Source organism: Nematolebias whitei, chromosome 8, assembly GCF_014905685.2.
Source record: "Nematolebias whitei isolate Nwh7 chromosome 8, NemWhi1, whole genome shotgun sequence".
Classification (NCBI taxonomy): Eukaryota; Metazoa; Chordata; class Actinopteri; order Cyprinodontiformes; family Rivulidae; genus Nematolebias; species Nematolebias whitei.
This window is the reverse complement of record NC_056505.1, coordinates 50782236-50805235: the sequence shown is the minus strand read 5'-3', so window position 1 is coordinate 50805235 and position 23000 is coordinate 50782236.

The window sequence follows — 23000 nt, the reverse complement described above, 5'->3', positions numbered from 1 at the left end:
GCCTCCCTACTTAGGCTGCTACCCCCGCGACCCGACCCCGGATAAGCGGAAGAAAATGGATGGATGGATGGATGGATGGTACATTTATGTATGTATATATATATATATATACATATATATAATTTTCAAATCATGTTGTTTTGTTTTTTTTATGATTGTCTACTGTTGTACTGATAAATATCTTCTGGAGGGTAAACTAGATCTTGCCTGCAAGTATCAAGCTGTGAAATCCTTTGTTTTCTACAACTGATAGCGGTTTGTCAGTAATTATGATGAAGTTTAGCAACTTCTCTGTAAACATTGGAGCTCCAGGGCTTCAGTGATGTCTTCTTCTTTTTCAATATGAAGCAAGCAGCCTGATTTCGGTCAGTTGCGCTCAGTCTGCCCCTCCTCAGAGACCGGCATATTTAGCAGGGCAGACTGGACGCGGCTGGCCGGGGTCGGGCTGCCTGCTATGCGTTCAGCGAGAGGAGCAGACCGCTGAAGCCATGGAGCTCGAATGTCCAACGAAAAACTAACTTTACCGCGGTTTAATGTGGTGCTATGGCTCTGCAGACATTGCACGTTGCTGTCTTGTTTTGTGGTGTTTCTAGTGTAAAATACTTCCACACAACGGACATGTTTAGATGAAAAGTTTGTTAGCTGTTAGCCACAGTGCTGCTAATTCAGTCCTCACGTTGTAGCTGGCTGCAAACTATGAACTGGATTTCCTGAATGTGAGGCAGGTCTTATTACTCTGGATTTATTAAACACGCCTCTGTTCAGGAAATCCATTCCACAGTTTGAAGCCAACATACATCATGGATCGGAAATCTCTGCAGGTTAGATTGGAAAATGGATAGGTCACATTGTCACGATACCCGATCCAGAAGGGTTTTTTTTATGTCAGTACCGATACCGATATCGTTATTGGATTGTGCATTTCTAGTTTTTACATGTTAAATATATGCTGTTAGTTTAAATAACTGATGGGATTCATTGGGTTTCATGGACAAATAGAACTGTGTGTCATCAGCATAACAATGAAAAAATATATCCCATGCTTTTTAACAACATTACTTAATGGAAGCATATATAAAAGTATTGGTCCAAGCAGTGAACCCTGAGGAACTCCATGACAAACTTTGGAGTATGACGAAGATTAATTATTTACATTTACAAATTGGAATCTATCAGATATGATTTAAACCAATTTAGAGCTGTTCCTGCAATCCTAAAATCATATTCAAATCTCTGTAGTAAAATATTGTGACCAATTTTGTCAAATGCAGCACTGAGGTCTAACAGGATCAGTACAGACACAAGTCTGTTGTCAAAGGCCATGAGAATATCATTAGTAACATTCAACAGTGCTGTTTCCATGCTATGATGAGCTCTAAACCCCAATTGAAACTCCTCAAATTATTTCAGAATCAGAATAAGCTTTATTATGATTGCACCAAATTACAACGAGAACATGTACATGCAGTCGTCTGGAAGATGGGCGGAGTGCACGAAGCTGTTGCTGTAAGCGCGGCCTTTCTTATCCTTTTTCAGAATAATAATCTTAGATAGGAAAAGGGGGAGAAACATGAGGGTAGATAGTGGTATTACAAAAAAAGGTCTTTCACATCTTGTCTATCAGGACACGATTTGAGACATCAAAAAAACTCCACCAGCAGCACAATGAAAACATGATTACATATGCATTTGACGTCGAGGTGTTGAGATTAGTCTATGAGTGCTTTTCAGATCAGTCACAGTACTGATGATGTTGTTTCACCTGACAGTTCTGATAAGCTTGCACAGAAGGTTCTTGTTGGGGGGGGGGGGGGGGAGGCGCGCGCGATAAATTAAGCTTTTGTCCTTGGTTACCCATGCATGACCCAGGAGAAATTTGATAGTTGGCCTGTCTCCAAGGCCATCGGGAGTCAGATTCAAATAAGCTTTGATTGTTGATTTTCTTCAGGCAGACAGATTTTTTCCTTGAGCCTTGAGTCCATCTGGACATTCTGATTCCACAAAGGCATAATTGTGGGAGTCCATTCCACTGATCCATGTTATGAGTCTCCTTCAAGGTCGATCCCACCACGCTGACGAGTCCCAGAAGCCGCAGGTGGCCTGCGATTCTCATAAATTGCCTCCACCTTATGGTTTAGCTCGTAAACCAGATAATTTAGAGTACTTACAGCACGGACCAAACCTTCACACTGACTCGGAAGCTTTGCCATGGCCAAAACTGTTGCCGATGTCTTCTTCAATAGACGATTAAACAGAGCTCCGCCGATGCCAAAAAGTAGAGTCCCTGCTATCATAAATCCAAATATGTAAACATCTTCAACATCCTCCTGAGACATGACTGAGAGGCACATCAGCTGCCACACTCTCCATCGGTCCATGACGTACCCCACAGCGTGTGTCTCAGCTGGACACGCAGGCTGTCCGGGACCTTGTCGCTTTGTTGAAAAAATCTTGTCAATAGCATTGAGTGTCCAGGATACCAGATCCATAATCTTAATTTACGTTCGGGAGATGTGAACTGGGCACTTGAGACGCACGGAGAGCGAAGCAGGAGAAGGAAACAAAAACGGGAAAGGAAAGATAAGCAGCCACCTCAAGCGAGAGAGAAAAAAATAAAAAATTAATGATTTGTTTAAAGATGTTCATGCAACTGACCTGCAATGATTTTCTCTAGATTTTTTAGATAAATGTTAGATTAGATATAGGTCTATAATTGGCTAGGATTCCTGAATCAAGTTTAGGTTTCCTAAGTAAAGGTTTAATTACAGCAATCTTAAAACGCTGCGGTACATAACCATTCATTAAAGACAAATTAAGCAGATCCAAAATGTGTATATTAATTTGGGGAAATAGCTCATTAAGCAGAGGAACAGCCTCTGTTTAAACCTGGAGGGGCGTGATTGGGAGAAATGGCCTCTCTGATCTGAACCTGAGCTGTGTTCTGTTGTTGGACTTTTGTGCTAGTCATAGTTTGTTCATCACAAATACCATGTTTGAACATAAGCAGGGCTTTATTTGAGCCAGATCCTGCCAGAATAAGATCCGGGAACTCTCTTATTTTGACCGGGTGCATTCCGCCAACTGTTTGCTTGGATCCAGCATCTCAAATCTCCGCCTCTAAAAGTCCAACGTCATTGAGCATTTTTAGTTTGATTATTTAGTTATTTATTATTTAGTTATTATCCACTGCTATTTATATCTATAGTTTTATTTTATGTTTTCCTGTCTGCTGTGCTTGTTTGTTTTTTTTGTACAGCACTTTGGTTGGCCTTGTTGCTGTTTTAAGTGCTCTATAAATAAATTGGTATGGTATTTATTAAAAATATGAGAGGAGATGTTGCTCAGCCTGTGGAGTGGATATTACTGCTGCAGCAGGTGCACCAACGTGCGCACAAGCTCCTGCCCAGCAGAGGCATATCCGATGGGGATGAATTGTCTTCCTTGATATGGCAAGTCAAGTGGCCCATTAATAGTCAGACATGTGGTAAAAGTGGCTACTAATGGGCCACTTGGCTTGCCATACCTTACACACAGGAGCGTCTTCAGACAGCTCTATGGAGCGTGCACACTTGCTGATGTGAACTCACACATATATTTCAGACATAATTTAAAAAAAGCTTAGCTACAGTACAAAAAATATGAGAGAAATGTTTGATGTGTATTCACATTAATTACATATCATAACAACAGCGCTAATTTGTCAAAATAAGAGCGATGAAAATGTTGAAAAGACAGTCCAATTTACTTTCATAAAATAAATGGATGAATGGATGGATTTTCCTTAGTTGGACAACCGAGAAGGCAGTCGGAATTGATGTTAGAGCAGCAGGAGCAACAATGTGCAGGAATGAAATCAGCGGAAAAGAGTTCAGCTCACAAACATGAACCTAGGATTCTCTGATCACATCTCAATATTCCTGGCTCCTGCTTACCTGCCCCCGCTGTGACGCTCCAGACCAGTACAAAAGAAAGTTAAATGTTGGATCCAGGACAATGGCCCCATATTGAGAAATTGTTTTGAAAGAACAGACTGGGAGGTTTTCAGAGAAGGTGCTGAAAATGATGGGGCGCTAGATCTTGACTAATATGCAGCCTCAGTTCTGGGGTACATTAGTACATGTACTGACACCGTCTCCACCTTAAAATATGTTAAAAGTTACCCGAACAGAAACCTTGGCTGAATGCAGAGGTGCGCAACCTGATTTAAGCCGGGAACATTGCCTTCAGGTCTGAAAACTCACAGGAGCTGAGAAGGACAAGGAAAGAGCTGGTCGCTGGTATTAGGAGGGCCAAGGTCACATATACACAGAGGATTGAGAGTCAATTCACCTCACAAGACCCACAGAGCATGTGGAGGGTCATTAAGTGTGTAACAGATTATAAAGGCAGGAGCAAACAATGCCCCAAAGACCCATCACTGCCTGATGCCCTCAGCAAGTTCTATGCATGCTTTGAAGACCTAACAGACCACCAAGCACCAGACTCACCTCACCACAGGATGAAGAGCTTCTCAGTGTGACCCCAGCAGAAGTAAGGAGAATTTTCAGGAGCATTAATCCACACAAGGCAACCGGCCCAGAAAACATCCCTGGGAAAGTGTTGAAAGAATCTGCCGATCAGCTCTGCTAGGTGCTGGCCGACATCTTTAACACCTCACTTACTCTGGCAACAGTTCCCACCTGCCTGAAAACCGCCACCATGGAAAAACTGGTCATGACACACATCAAAACAACCATCAACTTCAACGTGGACTCTCATCAGTATGCTTATTGCGAGAACCGATCAACATAGGACGCCATCTCCTCTGTGGTCCACACTGCTCTCACCCACCTGGAGCAGAAGGACTCCTATGTCCATATGCTCTTTGTGGACTTCACATCTACCTTCAACACCATGATCCCCCAAACCCTGATGGACAAACTATTCACACTATGACTAAGCCCCTCCATTTGCAACTGGGTACTAGACTTCTTAACAAACAGACCTCAGTCTGTGAGGATCCACAACTTTTCCTCCTCCACCATAACCATCAGCACTGGCTCTCCTCAGGGATGTGTGTTGAGCCCCCTCCTGTTTACTCTGCTCACATATGATTGTGCAGCTACACATCCAGGCTGTCACATTGTAAAGTTTGCAGATGATACAGCAGTAGTAGGATATATCACAAACAATGATGCGTCCAGCTACAGGCAGGAGGTGGAACACCTGGAGAGCTGGTGCAAAAACAATAACCTTCACATCAATGTGAAGAAGACAAAAGAGATGATTGTGGACTTCAGAAGGAACAGACACACCTACACCCCCTTTAACATAAGAGGATCTGCAGTAAAAGTGTTCTCCAGCTACAAGTACTTGGGTGTACACATGAATGACAACCTCAGCTGGAGCAACATCACTTCCAGCCTGATCAAGAAAGCCCATCAGAGACTCTACTTCCTCAGGCGGCTGAGACGAGCTGGTCTGGGAAGCTCAGTCCTCACCTCCTTCTACAGGTGTGCAGTGGAGAGCATCCTGTGCTCCAGCATCAACGTGTGTCATGGAAGCTGCACAGCTGCAGAAAGAAAAGCTTTGCAGAGAGTGGTGAAGGCTGCACAGAAGTCTGTTGGAGTCAGTCTTCCCACCATCACAGACATTTACACCTCTAGATGCAAGAAGCAGGCCACCTGCATCATGAAGGACCCCACTCACCCAGCACACACACTTTTTGCCCCACTCCCCTCAGGAAGGAGGTTAAGGAGCATTAAGTGTAGAACCACTAGACTGAAGAACAGCTTCTACCCTGAGGCTGTTAGACTCGTGATTTTTTCCACAGGGATTTTTCTGGTTAGATATTCATATCATGTTGCTGCTGATCTGTTTCATGTTGCTGTGTTCATGCGTGCTCATCTGCTCACACAGACTCATGTTCGTGCTGCTGTTCGGCGTAATGGTTTTTATGCTACTAGTGCTTAGTGTATATTTAGTTGATGTATTTCTTAGTTCATATCTTAGATCTTATTACTGTTTTTTTTATATTTCATTGATGGATGTAACTGGGACCTGTGTACATAATTTCGTTCCACCACATGTACCACATGGGATGCGAATGACAAATAAAGAACCTTGAACCTTGAAGTGTGTGGGGGTGGTGGTGGGGGGAGGGGGTAGGACACTTGACAGAATCGGATCTGCTCTATTCACCCACAACCTGTTGTTCATCGTAAAATATTCAATGAATCGAGTGTTTACAAATGTAGGTAATTGTAGAAGTTTACAACCAGTTAAAATAGGATACACCAAAATGCGGGAAAAAGCATCTATGTTATTCAAAAATTTAAAGGGGAGGAAGACCTACAAGCTCCCTCCACTTCCCCCACCCCCCTCCCCCCAATGCCCCAGCCCTCACCACCCCACCCCCACTATTTGCATTTTTGCATAGATGAGTTTGCTAATCCCTGAACATAAGGGTGTCCATGAGTGCACTTGGCACCAGGATGCCCTATGTCGTAGATCAATGATTAACTTCATAGTCATGCCTTCTGATTTGCCACCATTTGTTTTGGACACTCGAGTGGAGAGAGGAGCTGAGCTGTCAACTGATCACCACCTGGTAGTGAGTTGGATCAGATGGCGGGGGAAGATGCCGGGCAGATCCGGTAGACCCAACGTGTAGTGAGGGTTTGCTGGGAATGCCTGGCAGAAGAACCTGTCAGAAAGATCTTCAACTCACACCTCTGAGAGAGCTTTAACTGCATCCCAGCTGAGGCGTGGGACATTGAGTTTGAGTGGGCCATGTTCCGTACCTCAATTGTTGATGTAGCTGCCTTGAGCTATGGCCACAATGTTGTTGTTGCTTCTCGAGGTGGCCATCCATGAAATCGGTGGTGTACACCCCAGGTACGGAGGCTGTTAAGCTGAAGATGGGGTCCTACTGGGCCTTGTTAGCAGGTGGGACTATGGAGGCAGCTGAGGAGTATTGGAGGTCCAACTGGTCCACAGCCTTGGCTGTTGCTGAGGCAAAAACTCAGATGTAGGAGGAGTTCAGTGAGGTCTTGGATAGAGACACTTGGTTGGCTCCAACGAGATTTTGGCAACAGGAGGGAAAAGCAGCACTTTACTAACACTGTGTTCAGTGAAGGTGGGGTGCTGATGACCTCAACCAGCGATGTTGTCGGGAGGTGGAAGGGATACTTCTCAGACCTTCACAAGCCCACCAGCATGTCTTCCATGGTGGAAGCTGAGTCGGGGCACTTTGGAGTTGGTCTGTCCACAAACGTGGTTGAGGTCGCCGAGGTAGTTAAAAAGCTCAGAGGTGGCAGGGCTCTGGGAGTGGATGAGATTCACCCTGATTTCCTTAAGGCACTGGATGTTGTTGGGCTGTTTTGGTTGACACGCCTTTGCAATGTTGCATGGACATCAAGAGCAGTGTCACTGGATTGGCAGACTGGGGTGGAGGTTCCCTTCTTCAAAAACAAGGACTGGAGGGTGTGCTCTAATTACAGGGGCATCAATCTCCTTAGTCTCCCTGGTAAGGTTTATTCAGGGGCATTAGAGAAATGAGTTTGATCGTTGGTCGAACCTCAGATCTAGGAGGAACAATGTGGGTTCTGTCCTGATCGTGGAACACTGGATCAGCTCTTTACCCTCATTAGGGTCCTCAATGGGTCATGGGAGATTACCCATCCAGTCTACATGTGTTTTGTGGATTTGGAGAAGGCATTTGACCGTGTTCCTTCTGGTAAACTGTGTGGGGTGCTCCAGGAGTATGGAATTGGGGGCCTGTTGTTATGGGCTGTTCAGTCCATATACAAGTGGTATGGGAGTTGGGTTTGCATTGCTGGTAGTAAGTCAGACCCTTTCAGGGTGGGAGTTGGACTATGCCAGGGCTGCCTGTTGTCACCGACTCTGTTCGTAACTTTTATGGACAGAATTTCTCATTGCAGCCAGGGGGCAGAGGGATTCCAGTTTGATGGTCTCAGGATTCTATCTCTGCTCTTTGCAGATGATGTGGTCCTGTTGGCATCCTCATGCTGTGATCTTCAGCTCTCACTGAAGCATTTCGCAGCTGATTGTGAAGCAGCTGAGATGAGAATCAGCACCTCCAAATCTGAGGTCACGGTTCTCAATCGGAAAAGGGTGAGGTTCTGCCTCAAGTGGAGAAGTTCAAGTATCTCAGGGTTTTGTTCACGAGTGAGGGAAGAATGGAGCATGAGTTTGACAGATGGATTGGTGTAACATCTGCAGTATTGCAGACTCTGTAGTGGTCCGTTGGGGTGAAGAGGGAGCTGAGCTGTAAAGCCAAGCTCTTTGTTTACCGGTTAGTCTACGTTCCTACCGTCATCTATGGTAACGAGCTATGGGTAGTGACTGAAATAATGAGATTGCGGATACAGGCAGTTGAAATGAGTTTCCTCCACAGGGTAGCTAGATTATAGAACTGGACCAGAACAGAACCAAGCCAAGCTCAAGCCTCTCCTATCAGTTCTCATCATTGTTAGCCTGGAGGAAGCCATTCGTGCTGGGAAGTGCCGAAGAAGAGCTGCTCAAAGGAAAACCGGAGTCTGCCCTTCCAGGGAAGATGGCGCCACTGTGCATGGCCTGCCCTCCACTTCTGTCTGCAGTGATTGTGTTTTTTCAGTTTTTGTCATTTTTCACCTACAACATCGACTCACTGCTGGTTTATGAACGTCATCAACTCCTAAATCTCCGACTATCTGCCACCAGTCTCGCTTTTTTTGATCATAATGATCGTAATTCTGGACGCCCTCTTGAACCCCCATCCCTGCTTGAAGACGTTCCTGTTTACCTCTGCCGTGGTATCCTACCTGCTTGAAGACATCGCTTCAGGCACCGTGGAAAACGGGCCGTCCGTCTTATGAGGATCAAAGCCTGGCGAGCTGCTGCTGCGGCTTCCTCTTCAACCGAGGACTACATCTTAAATCACCTGTCCTGGCGCTGCGCCGATCCAGCTGAGTCCTTCCCGGTCCCATGGGTCGGGTTGCGCTTCCACAGCGGACCTGTTCGCCGCGGCTATGCTTTCAGTCATTGGAGTCGCGGGTGGACCTCCACAAATCTGAGACCACTAGTCTTAACTTCCTGGACAAATTCTCCTGCTGTGATTCCTACAAGAATTGCCCTAATAAATGCCAAGTCTCTGGCTAATAAAACGTTCATCTTGAATGACTCTTTCTCCTCCACCGGTCTGGACTTCTTCTGCATGACTGAGATGTGGCTCTCCTGTGGTGAGTTCATGGCCATGTCGGAAATTTTACCACCGGACTGTTCTTATTTTAATGCTCCAAGAATATCAGGCAAAGGTGGTAGATTATTAACTATTTTCACAAAAAGGTTGGAAATGCAAACTGGTACAGATACCAGCTAATTTTTTAAGCTTCGAACTGCTGTGTTTTAAGATGGGCTGTTCAAATCCTGTTTTTTTCTGCTGTGTTATACAGACCACCCAAATATAATAAGGACTTCATGGCTGAACCCTCTGACTTTTTAACTTTGATCTTGCTCAGATATGATCGGGTTTTGATTATGGGAGATTTCAATATACATGTCTGTTGCCTTGACAAGCCGCTGACTCGGGACTTTCCAGATCTGATCCAGTCTCTGAACTTTGTACAGAATGTTGCATGACCAACTCACTAGCATGGCCACACACTAGATTTAATCAATCAACCTTTATTTATACAGGTAAATCCCATTGAGCCTTGAGGACTCATTTACAAGAGAGACCTGATTTCAACAAAGAAAGACGACAATGGACAACAGCAACAACAATAAACAATTATAAAAAGTCATACTGCAGGGTTGTTTTTTTTTTTTACAAATAGGATGGCTAAAGGGAAAGATAAAAACAACAACAAAAAAACAGCTAGATTCTAAGGCGAATGTAGATAACTAAAAACAGGAACATGTCTGCATTGGTCCCTGCCAGGAGTCCAACTGATTCTCAAAGCCACTTAGAGAGGTCAAGGTCGAGAGCTTCAAATCTTTTTGTAAGATATTCCAGGAAACAGGAGCGGAGTAAGAGAAGGCCCTTTTGCCTAGTTCAGTCCTCATTGAGGGAACTTTGCAGGTAATAATGTCCTGAGAGCGCACTCCGTAGCTGCACTCACGCAGAGACATGTAGGAGGAGATGTATGAAGGCAGCAGACAAATAAGTGATTTAAAGATGAAAATGTACCAGTGAGAGAGTCTGCGTGAAGTTAATGATGTCCAGTTAACCAGTGAATACAGGGTGTAGTGGTGGGTACAATAATCACAGCCAGTTATGAATCTTAGTGCACCATGATAGACAGCATCCAACATCTGCAGGGTTCTTGTAGGAGCGTTCATGTAAATAATGTCACCGTAATCAATGGAGGGAAGGAAAGTCACAGAAACAAGGCGTTTTCTAGCATTCAGGGTTAGACAGGATCTGTTTCTGAAAAAAAAAAACCAGTTTAACTTTCAGTTTCTTTATTTAGGATTTAGTATTAACTTGTGGTTTATCTGTTTCTGAGTTAGAAATTGGGGATGCAGTTTTCTCCGACCACAAACCCATTTCTTTCAACACTTCTTTTGTCAACGAGTTCAAACCTCCTCCCCCTCCGGCAAGGCCTTGTCGAATATTTAACCCTTCCACTGCTGTGCTCTTTTCCTCTGCTTTTACTAAAAGCTCTCTCTCAGTCTCTGAATCCTCTTCCATCAACACCCATGAGCTAATCACTATATATCAAGAGACCTGTGCTAAGGTGCTAGACCTAGTTGCCCCATTAAAAATTAGGCATCTAAAGCACACTCCACACCCTTGGATGAATGAGATCACTCGAGCAGCCAAACGTCAATGCAGGAAAGCCGAACGTAAATGGAAGAAGGACAAACTTCACGTTTCTTTTATCATGCTAAAATCATGTTACAAAGAGTACCAGGCCACCGTTAAATCAGAAAAAAACAAATATTTCTCCCAAATCATCACCTCAAACAGCCCCAATCCCCGTGTTCTTTTCAACACCATAAACTCCATTTTAACCGTGCCCCAGTCTGCCAACATGGAGGTCTCTACAGTTACTTGTGACGACTTTGCCAGTTTCTTTGTTAAAAAGGTTGTGTCGATCAGGTCACTGATTCCTCACACCACAGCTGACCCCTCTGTCATTGTCCCCTTCACATCAGTCTTTAACCAGTTTGAACCCATTTCCCTCTCATTTCTAAATGACGTCATTGGTCATATGAAACCCTCAGGTTCCCCTGCTGACCCCATCCCTGCAACATTTTTTAAACAAGTCCTACCCTCCATTGGACACTCTGTTCGTGACATTATAAACAGCAGTATGGCTACAGGTGTGGTTCCTGAGACTTTAAAACATGCAGTGGTAACTCCTTTAATAAAGAAAACCTGGACTTGACCCTTCAACCTGCTCAAACTTCAGACCTATCTCCAAACGTCCCTTTCTTTCTAAGATCCTGGAGAAAATAGTTTTCATTCAATTAAACGAGTTCTTGAGTGGAAATTCTATTCTTGAGATTTTTCAGTCTGGCTTTAAGAAACTACACAGCACCGAAACAGCCTTAGTTAGGGTCTGCAACAACATTCTTCTGGCAAATGACTCTGGTCAATCTGTAGTCGTGGTACTCCTTGACCATACCGCTGCATTTGATACTGTGGACTACCGTATCCTTTTATCCCGGCTAGAACACTGGGTTGGGATTACTGGTGGAGCGTTAGAATGATTCCGTTCATACCTGAACGACAGGAGTTTCTGTGTTAATTTTGCTAACACTATCTACTTCAATTCCTCTTTCCTGCTGGGTCCCGCAAGGCTCCATTCTAGGACCCCTTCTGTTTTCATTGTATCTCCTCCCCTTAGGGTCTATCTTGAGGAAACATGGTCTTTCCTTTCATTGTTATGCTGATGACTCTCAGATTTATCTGCCGGCAACACCTAACAGTTCCTCCTCCATTCGCCCTTTGTTAAAATGTCTTGATGACATCAAGACTTGGATGGCTGCAAATTTCTTGTGTTTTAATGATCAGAAGACTGAGGTCATTGTGTTTAACCCTACCTCTGCCACTGTCACTGATCCTGCAAACCTGGACTCCCTTCAGCCATATCTAAAACAGTCTGTTACCAATCTTGGGATAGTTTTAGACTCAGACTTTAAGTTTAATAAGCAGAGAAATTCTGTTCTTCAAAAAAGCTTCTTTCAGCTAAGGCAGATAGCTAAGCTCAACACTGTGCTGTCCAGATCCGACCTTGAAAAATTAGTCCATGCATTTATTACAACCCAGCTGGACTACTGTAACTCGCTTTATGCTGGGGACAGTCAGGTCTCTCTCTCACGTCTCCAGCTTGTCCAAAATGCTGCAGCTAGGCTACTAGCAGGAACTCACAGATTTGAGCACATTACTCCTGTAGTGATGTAGCTGTTAGCTTCACTATTAAACTATTATTTTTAAACCCCAAAATACATTACGGCAAAGACTGGTTCATCCCAAAGATCCAGTACCCCGGCACAAACAGAGTAATGTTGTGTATGCTGTTCAGTGTCAGGAGGGTTGTGATCAGTCTTACATCGGGGAAACAAAACAGCCACTGGCCAAAAGGATGGCCCAGCACAGAAGATCAACATCATCGGACCAGGACTCTGCGGTCTACACTCATCTCCAGGCCAGCGGTCACTCTTTCAGGGATGAAGATGTGCACATCCTGGATAGAGAGGAACGATGGTTTGAGAGAGGAGTAAAGGAGGCCATCTTTGTGAAAAGAAACCGTCCATCATTAAACAGGGGTGGAGGCCTAATTGTTCAATTGTCCCCCTCTTACAATGCTGTGATTGCTAGTATCACTCAGCCCTTTGTGAATAGTAAACAGCCATCAGTGTGCTAATGATCCATTGTCAGGCTGATGGTCCTTCTTGAGCATGTGATCAGCTGGTTTTGGTTGTCAGCAGCAAAACTGGTTGATCCACTCTGAGAAGGTGCTATTTAAGAGACTGAGCTGAATACAGCACCTCAGACTGAGGAAGTCTCTCGGATGAGAGACGAAACGTTTCTACATTTTTTGTTGTTTTGCTTTGTTTTGTTTTTTTTGAATGTCCAGAGGACCAGATTTAACTTTTTTAGATGTCCCCCTCTTACAATGCTGTGATTGCTAGTATCACTCAGCCCTCTGTGAATGGTAAACAGCCTTCAGCGTGCTAATGATCCATTGTTAGGCTGATGGTCCTTCTTGAGCATGTGATCAGCTGGTTTTGGTTGTCAGCAGCAAACTGGTTGATCCATTCTGAGAAGGTGCTATTTAAGAGACTGAGCTGAAAACAGCACCTCAGACTGAGGAAGTCTGTTGGATTAGAGACAAAATGTTTCTATATTTTTTTGCTTTATTTTGGTTTTTGGTTTTTTGGAATGTCCAGAGGACCAGACTGAACTTTTTTGGATGGCAAAATATAGTTTGGTTCAATTGTCTGTTGTCCTTTTATAAGAACGACTTAAGGTTTGGTTTTTGGTTTTCCCCTAAATGTCGTGAGACCAATGAGATTATGGTACTTAAGGTAGCATTAATCTACATTGACTCCACAAAGATTGAATTTTAACAAATGAACTGCATGTTGGCACAGTTAAAGTTCTCTTAGTCTCTAACTAAAATACACACAAAATTAATTCTTGCTGGGGGTGTTCAGAAACAATACCAAAAACCAATTAAACGATGTCTCAACATCGACAAAAATAGTGACTAAGCAACCAGAAAAACAACGTTTCAACATTGACAAAAGTAGTGATTAAGCAACTAGAAAACGATGTTTCGGTGCGTCACTCACTCTGAATGTCAGATTTGATCACGTTATCGCGTCTGGTAACATCACCCTAACCAACGTCACCCCCCTTTGGTCATGGGGGACCACGAACACGGGTGAGGACGTCGCTCCATGAGCAAAAGTTAGGAGTCCCTTGAGTAGTTTTAGCTGTTTGCGCAGCTGAAAGAGGGCTTTAAGGTCTGGATTGGAATCCAGGTTGGCCTTGGGCGGAGTGTTTTTCTCTGGGTCAGTCAAAGACAGCATCATCGAGTTTATTGCAGGATCCAACTTCTGAAGTTGGATGATGTCTGGGTCAGTCAGCACGGGTTGTACAGAGACTGTGTTGTCAGACGGCTTGGCTGTAGCCTGTGCACGTGTGACTGCCATTACCTCGGTTGTAGGTTGTACTGACAGGGTTGCGAGCAGCCAGGAGGGGTCAGAGGACCACTGAGGGCCGTCCACGGCTCCGTCCTTGATAGCTGGTTTATCTGTCCCCGGCGACAGTACAGCATCTTTGGTGTGGGATCCTTGGATCTCTACACCTTGAACTACCAATGGTAGGTGGTATCCGGTGGGCCCTGACTGTCTCAGCTCGCAGAGGAGGCTTACTTGTTCAGTCAGAGTTGGGTTCACCAGTTGGGTGTTTTTGGTTCCACATGCTTTTGAAGGATAACTTACAGGGACTGTGTTCTCTGTCGAGAGGTCCTCGGTGCCTTCTGCAGTGCCTGCTGTTGGGCAGTCTGTGACTGTCTCAGGAGGCATGAGTATTGGCAAGGGTTTGCTCACTCTAGCCCACATTGTCTGTGTACCATAATCTATAATCGCATCAAAGCAATTTATAAAATCCTGGCCGACCAAAAATTGGAATGAGTCAACCATAGACACATACACCGGGTAGTATAGTGCCATCCCGCCAACCTGCATGTGAATCATAGCTCTAGCTGTCAGGGTTGTCCTCGTCTCTGCGAGGCCCTGCAGCCCTATAGCACATTCTATGAGAGGTATTTCCCTGTGAACACCGTTAGCGGCTGTCCTGAGCTCCTCGAACAGTTTGGCTGACATAATAGTTATGTCGGCTCCACCATCCAGTAGGGCTTCATGTGTGACGACCCCTTCAAGTGTGATCGACAGGTAAGCTTTCTCAGCGACCCCCTTTCTGATCAGGTTACACAGGAACCTTGTAGGTTTTGGCCGACGTTTCTTCACACGTTTACCTTTACCTGTATAATCCTGTTTTTTCCTAACCGTTGGTGCAGTTGCTGCTGCTCCTAGGAGTTCGGCTTTTGACAGGCATCCGTCATTGATGTATGAGATCACCCGCTCACCGTGTGTTGAGGGGCTCTCATTTTTTGTAACAACAATGTTCTGGTGGCTGTCCATGACAGCGGCAGCGTTGTTGTTTGTGTCACCCTGGTTTGACTGAACCGTTAGCACAGCTATTGCTGTTTCTGAGGTTTCAGTTTGTGACGGGCCACCGTCGGTGACGTGTGATTGTACCCCCCCCCCCATCTCAGGTGAGGGCGTGTCAGAGTTTACAATAACAGCATCATGGTGACTGTCCGTGACAGCAGAAACGGTGTTGTCTGTGTGCTCTGACTTATCAGCAATGATATCGCCAAACAAAGTGTTAGGTTGTTTGTCCGTGGCAACACCTTTCAACAAGTCCAACAACCGACGCATCCTTTCTGTCTCGTCCGAGCTCAGAGGACTGAGGTTCTCTTTCTGGACCTGCTGCTGTTTCTTTTTCGTGTCAGGCTGTTCAGCCCAACGTGGTGGGGAAACAGTACCCCCCCTTTGGGGTTCCCAGTGGGATCTCTGGTTGTATGGGTCACTTTTGGTGCCATACTTTTTACCCTTAGGGCGTTCGCCCCCCTTCTGGTACATCTGTTCGTCCTCTGGTTCCTTGGGAAACCATTTAGGATCTCGTCTGGACTAGGGGGCACTCACCTGTTGTGGTTTGGCTGCTGGGAAACCTCGTTTCCTCTCGCCTTTTTTGGGAGGGGGAGTCAAAGCTCTCGTCCCTTTCAATTCTAATGACTGGGCAGGAATCCTCTCACCTGGGTACACCTCAACGGGTGTTTCGGCCTGTGAACGTGCTTCAAAAACATTCACAGCACAACTTTTTATCTCCCTGATGGATTTCTCTTTGAAATTAGCCATCATTTGCACTGACATCCTTATGTCAGGGTGGAGATTTTTGCTGAACACATACTTAAACGGTTCCTCTTCCTCCATGTTGGCCTCGTTCCTGTAACCAAATTAAGCCTGCAAAATCCTGGAATAATACGCCCTGGGGTGCTCATTCTTACCTTGCATGACCTTGTCGACGGCTGGATAACTGCCAGGTCCCACACAAGGGGAATACTATTTCATAAGAGTAGCACATAACAGGCGGTAATCCTTTCTTGTGGCATCAGGTTGACGATCTGTGAAGGAAAACACCGTCCTGGATGAAGTGAGCCTGATCAAACCTACTTTATCCTCAACTGTAGCGTTGGGATAGCTTCTTAATTGGAAGTCGAGGTTGTTCAGATAGGCCTTAGTGTCAGTTGAACCCAACGGCCCTGGCTCAAAGCGGTGGACATATTTTGCTATTTTGTGCAAATTCAATCGTTTCGCATCGGCGATCACACCGCTCACGGCCGACGGCGCCCTCAGGGGTTGCCCGGCGTAACCCAGGAGGCGGCTGACATGAAGGGACCTTTTTTACGTCCCACGCCTTTCCCGCCAGTTCGCATGATCCGGCGGGAAGGTCGTTTCTACTAGGTTCCATTCCGGCTCACCGTCTTGATCCATCTGGCCTCGTTTTCCCAACAGGATGTCCTACGGGCGAGGCCACAGATAGTTTTCCTGGTAGATTGGGGGAGCCGGTCTCCACAGTTCGCACCCATCTCCAGAGCAGGGGTTCACCAAGCGGAAAGTCCCTCCGTGCCCCCTAGAGCCAAGCCTGACGGAGGCTTCATTGGAGCATGTCAAGGTGGACCAGCGTCCCATGCCTCCGGTTAGCGTAACCGAGATGGTGACACCGCTCTCCAACTGAGCTCACCAGCATGTGTTCCACACGGCCGCAGCGAACAACACGTTACGCTGTTGGCGTACACGTTCAGAGGCGGGAAGAGACGGTGGGCCCCTCTGACCTTCGGCTCGCTTCGCTCTTGTAGCGGCTGCTTGCTAACGACGCTGTCGGCCCCTGCAGTACGCTCCGTCTACAGGGCAGCTGACGTCATCCCCAACCGGTGCGCCTCTTTTGCTGTCTGCCGCCCCGCGTCGCAGCCGGAGAACGAGGTCCCAGAGGCTCTCCTGGCTCGTCACTCCACCTTCCTCTCAGGAGAGCTGCAGGAGCTTGTTGGAGGTCCTCTTTTCATCAGCAAGAGATCATTTCAAGATGCTCAACGGTTGTACAACGCCTCCCCAGCTCTGCTACGCCAGCCCCTCCCGTCAGACGTCCCCGGCATCCGGAAGTTCATTTTTTTCCCAGACTTCGCCAACAGGGGGCCCTCCAGGACAACAAACAGAGCTCAAGGGAGGATAACCAGGTGTCGGTTTTCTGGAGGTGTGTTGATGACACGATGTGAAATAAACATCATTTTATGATGAAGTGTCCTTTAGCCAGGCTGTCAGCATGGATTATCTGACAAGCGGCCCCATCACACACACTCATCACAAATGAGCCTTTTTAAGGTTGTTTTCATTCACTGTCAGCAGTGCCAATACGCGCTCCCGCGGCGTCAGTTTCACAAGCCTCACAGCGGCTCTGCTCCTTCATCCTCGAAGAAGGTTTTCTGAATTAATACTACAGCTCATAGAATCACTCAAAAGTTCACGTGATTCGCAGCCAAGAATGAACGTGTTTCTGCAGACCGAGCCAGTGGTAACCTCGCCCCACTGATGCCGCGCGCTGCTTCCTGACCACACCAGTGCCAACGCGCGCTCCTGCGGCAATCCTGGCTTAAGGCGTCGCATGAATGAGCGCGTGCACACACGACTCTTCAGGGCACGTCGGCTCATACGTGCAGCCGCTCCCCGAACGTTTACACGGATCAGCTGCACACAACGTGAGCACAATACGGATGAGCTGCGTCCCGCAGCAAACGCACAACCTTTGCATGTTCGGGGGCGCGCGTGTTTTCTTTCTCACTCAGCGCGCACCAGCTCACATCAGCATGCATGTGAGTTTCACAGCATAAATGCGTGCCCGCTTTATAACTTATAAATGGGTGGCAATGAGCACGCGCTCCAGACGGATGGGCGAGCCGTTTTTCATCCGGGGATTCACGCTGCAGTTCAGCTCAAACCCCGGTGTGGAGGAACTCTGTGACGTTTTCTGTCATTTATGAACAGAGCTCGTCCCCTCTCGCAGAAGTTCTGGAAATTCTGACTAAAATGTAATTTCTAGAGTCTCAGAAGGAGAGGAAAACGCAAGGTCGCTCTCTCATCACTTCCTGGTCCCAACGAACTGGAAAGATGAGATTTATTCTAGATTGTCAATTTCTGAACTGTGAGAAACAACACTCCATTATGCGCCCGAGCCACTCTAATTCTGCTTTATCTGGACACCTGCTGCTGCTGAGCAGTTTGTACAGATAGGTGGCAGCAGTGCAACTCACATGAACCGGTTGAGTGATATCAGCTGTTTTCCGTCAGCAGACCTACGTCACACATGTCAATTTTTCACAGAGGCACACACATTTAACAAGCTGTGGGGGTGCTGTGGTTCTCCACACAGCAGCTCATTTAAATGTTTTTGGAGTGTCGCACGGGTTCTTTGAATGTGACTCAACACTGACCTTGAACTGTAGAATCATCAGGGTTTTTGATTCACACAGACAGCAAGTGACTGTTTCATACATACTGGCAGGAGATGTATGCGCTTAACCCATGTGCCACATTGTGAGACAGATGTTGTGTGGGGCACACCCAATCTGCTCTCCATTCGAGTAGGGTACATCTCATGTATTCCAAACAAGGGACGGATGTGATGTTCAAAGACGGTCCTTTGCGGCACGAGGACTTGGGACCTTCCACCCAGAGCTATGGCTCAGACATGGCAGAAATCCTGCCAGCACCTGTGGACGTGTAGCAACATGAGAGAATGCTCGATGTCAACTATAGTTATCGTGGAGCCATGGGACAATCCACCGCTGGGTGGATGTGCCTGCTCACAGCCTGTGGTCGTAATGCTTTTTTCACCTTCCTCTCTCCCTCTGGTATCACGGTTTTCTGAACCGAGCTCAGGAGGAGGGACTGACAGCTCCTCTGCCCCAAGTGCGTGAACGCATCATGGTTCCCAGGCCTACGTCACTTGTTATCAGGGCGCTCGTGGAATCTGCCGTGGAAGGAGGACGCTCTCCTCCAGGCGGGAGGAACGATCAGGAGTTAATCAGAATAGGCCAGCACCTGTGGTCTGGCCGCTGTGCGGATCTTTTTGAGAGGATGGATCTCTTTCAAGATGTTGTGCGTACGATTCAGGATTCACGTGCTGCAACCACCACAGCACTGTTAACATCAAGTGGTCAGTTTTTTCAGCACTGCTGTACAGAGAAAGGCGTAGAGGTCACTTCATGTCCACTGTACGACATGCTGTCCTTTCTGCAGCAGTCGATGGACAGAAATCTGGTTTCCAGCACGATTATCGTATGATGCAGCCATGTTTTTCTTCTTGTCTCAAAGTTGTCGTAGACAGAACAACCTTTAATCATCCTCTGACGGAGCATTTTGACTCAGATTGAAATAGCAGCTGTGGGTCTGTTTGTGACACGAGAAAACGTTCAGTGTCATTTATGGTTTCTTTGAGCCCACAAGACGAACCACCGCTGGGGGTGGATGCCTTTGCCCACAGCCCATGGCCCAAAATGTTTCTGTACGCATTTCCTCCACCTCCTTTGATTTTACGGTTCTTGAACCAAGTTCAGGAGGAGGGATTGACAGCTCTCCTGGTGGCCCCCCGAACGCGTGAGCGCACCATGGTTCCCAGTCCTGCAATGCCTGCTGTCGGGGTGCCCGTAGGAACTGCCGTGGAGGGAGGACGCTCTCCTCCAGGCAGGAGGAGTGACCAGGAGTTACCCAGAAATAGGCCAGCACCTGTGGGTCTGGACGCTGAACGGATCCACTTAGAGAGAATGGGTCGCCCACAGGATGTAGTGCGCATAATTCTTTTTTCATGTGCTGCATCTACCACAGCGCTGTACACATCAAAGCGGGCAGCTTTTCAGCACTGGTGTACAGAGAAGTGTGTAGAGGCCACCTCATGTCCATTAGGTGGCATGCTGTCCTTTCTTCAGCAGCTGATGGACAGAAATTTAGCGTCCAGCACGATTAAAACGTACGCTGCAGCCATCTCTTCCTGCCACGAAAGGTTTCAGAGACAGAACAGGTTTTAATCATTGGCTGATGAAGCGTTTTCTAAAAGGTAAGCAGGCCTGTTTTCACACCCACTTGTTTCACAGTGGGATTTAATACTGGTCCTAGAGGTCCTGATCAAAGCTTCATTTGAGTCTTTAGATCAGATTCCACGTAAATTCTTGTCTCTTTAAACAGCCCTGCTGCTGGCTTTAACATCCACTAAGAGAGTGAGTGATTTATCTGCCCTCTCTGTCGCTCCGTCATGTCTCAGAATTCAGGCTGACAGCAGTTCAGCTGATTTAAGACAAAACCCAGCTTTTATGCCTAAAACATCACAAGCTCTTTTAAATCAAGAGTGATATCGTTGGAGGGGGTCCTCTCCCCCCCCCCCCCCCCCCCCTGCACACACATATCCGAAGAAGTAGCGTTTTTTCATCTCCTCTGTCCTGTGCGGGCATTGACGTGTTACATAGCGTGCACAGCTGCAATGCGTCAACATTTTTTTGTGCATTATAGAGATGCATCTGCAGGTCGCCCGTTATCCACCCAGCGCTTGTCACACTGGCTGTGTGAGGCCATTTCTGAAGCCAAAAGAGCATCAGATTTAGAGCCTCCTGTTAACCTCAGAGCACACTCGATCAGGGGTACTGCATCTTCGACTGCTTTGCATAATGGTATGACAATGCAGGACATTTTGCACTGTGGCCACGTGGTCAACACCCTACTCATTTATTCGCTTTTATCTACGTAATGTGACGGCTCGTTCCATGACACATTCTGTCCTTAGTGTTTACAGAATGAATATTGTTGTTTCATGGAACTCCGTTTTACTCACATCTGTCTGCATGCATTACAGTGTGAGATGTTATCAGTCACAAGTTGTAATTGTTATTTTGGTTCTATTGTCACTAATCAGTTCACGACTATTGTTACCAATCAGTTCTTTTGATTAATAATCAGCTCTCCTGTTATTATTAATCTGTTCATATGGTTCAGCCGTAAACCGGTTGGTTCATGGCTCTTTTCAGCTTTTTTCCCCTCCCCGCTGAAGTTTTCCGGGGCGTTCATGTATTCAGAACGCATAGTTACACAACATGCGTCTGTGCATGGCACACATAATTACGCAATGCATAATTACGCACATGGGGAGCTGAGTGACAAGACGTTTTTGGGGCAAGCTTCTGCTTCATACAGTGTTCGTATGGACCCAGTGAGGTGAGGACAACATCCGCTTCGCCCTTAACCCACTAAGCGACAGCCTTAAAGGGCGAAGCCTATACGAAATAGAACCTTGGTTACATACTGTAACCCCAGATTCTATGAGTATAGGCGTAGCCCTTTAAGCGTCGTTTAAGCGACGTAATTGTAGCTTTCTGACCACCAAAAGCATGAATCATGCCTGTACCAAGTTCAAAACTCTGACCTTTTCATGCCAACATGTAGCGTCCATCTCAATAGAACAGACTTCGTGTCACATATAATTCATACCTCTTTAGACATCTGTATGGCCACAAAATGTCCAGAAGCTCTTTAGAGACCCGTACGGGCCACCAGATGTAGTGTGTCAAGGTCAGCTTAGCTTGCTGTACCCTTACTACACTTATATTTAAATAACGAGTTCTCTCTTTTTTGAGCTAATTACAGCCATGTGACAGAAGTAACTGTGCGTAGATGGTTTAATCAGTGACATGAGACGTCAGTTTTCTTTGACCCATCATAATAAATGTGGTCATTTATTGAACAGAATCAAAATTTAACATCAAAACATTGTACACTTGATTAGACTGATCTGGTTCTGATTAATAAAACTTGGCACGTTTTACTTAATAAAACCAACAGACATTTCTGAAGGCATCTAGATTAATTACTAGCAAGATAGAAGTTTAAAGATGGGAAAAATGGAGTTTAAAGGGAGAGTGGAAAATGGAGGAAGATGTATGTCTGTGGACCAGAACAGCACGCTCCTTTCAAATGCAGCTCGCCCTCGGTCCACTTAGTGCGTGAAGCTCGTGACGACTCTTTACCTTGGCAGAGGATGGGTCTGCTACGGTCAAGAGGTCCCTGGCACGCTACCTTTCAGCGTCTCCTCGGGGCGGCTGCGACTCGGCAGAAGTCATGACATACTCCATTCAACAGAACAAACTTCCTCAGAAGTTGTAGGGTGTTCATGCCCAGGTGAAGTCACAGTGAGGCGCCGTGACTCCTGCAGAGATGGATGGCTCCATCAGACTGGAAAACTGAGTCCGAAGTTCCACTCAGCAGTGGAAAAACTCCGCTCCAGAACTTCCCCAGAACTCTACAGAACTGCTAGAACTCCAGAACTGCTAGAACTCTACTCCAGAAGTGAATAGTTCCAGGAAGTGTCGACTTTTAAAGAGTTCTACTTCCGGTCACTTTTAGTACTTCCTGATTGGTTGAAGCAACCAACATGGAGTGGTTCTAGTGATGTCAGAGGGTCATTACAAGTCAAGAAAACAGCAGGAATGTTTTAGGAACAGACAGAGAAATGTTTTGGCGAAGTGAGAAACACTGCAGGTGCCAGTTTCTTATTTACTGTCTGAGAGTTTTAAAAACAATACAGCCCGTTCTAACAACTTGTTTTTGACTGTCTCTGACTTTTGACCGACATCACTATTTCTCATTTCAGACAGAAGATCAAAATGCATAATTACTTTGTAAATAGACATTTAACTTGATTTCTACTTTGAATGAGGATTAAAAAATCATTAATACTGTTTCACAGTTGATTTAAAATGAGTGGTTCACTTCAACATTTAAAAATGGTATGAACTAAACACACTTTTGATTTATCAAGATATTATAAAATAGTGATGATAATATAAAAGAAGAGTGTTCTTTCAATCGATTACTTCAGGATACAATTAGACAGGCTC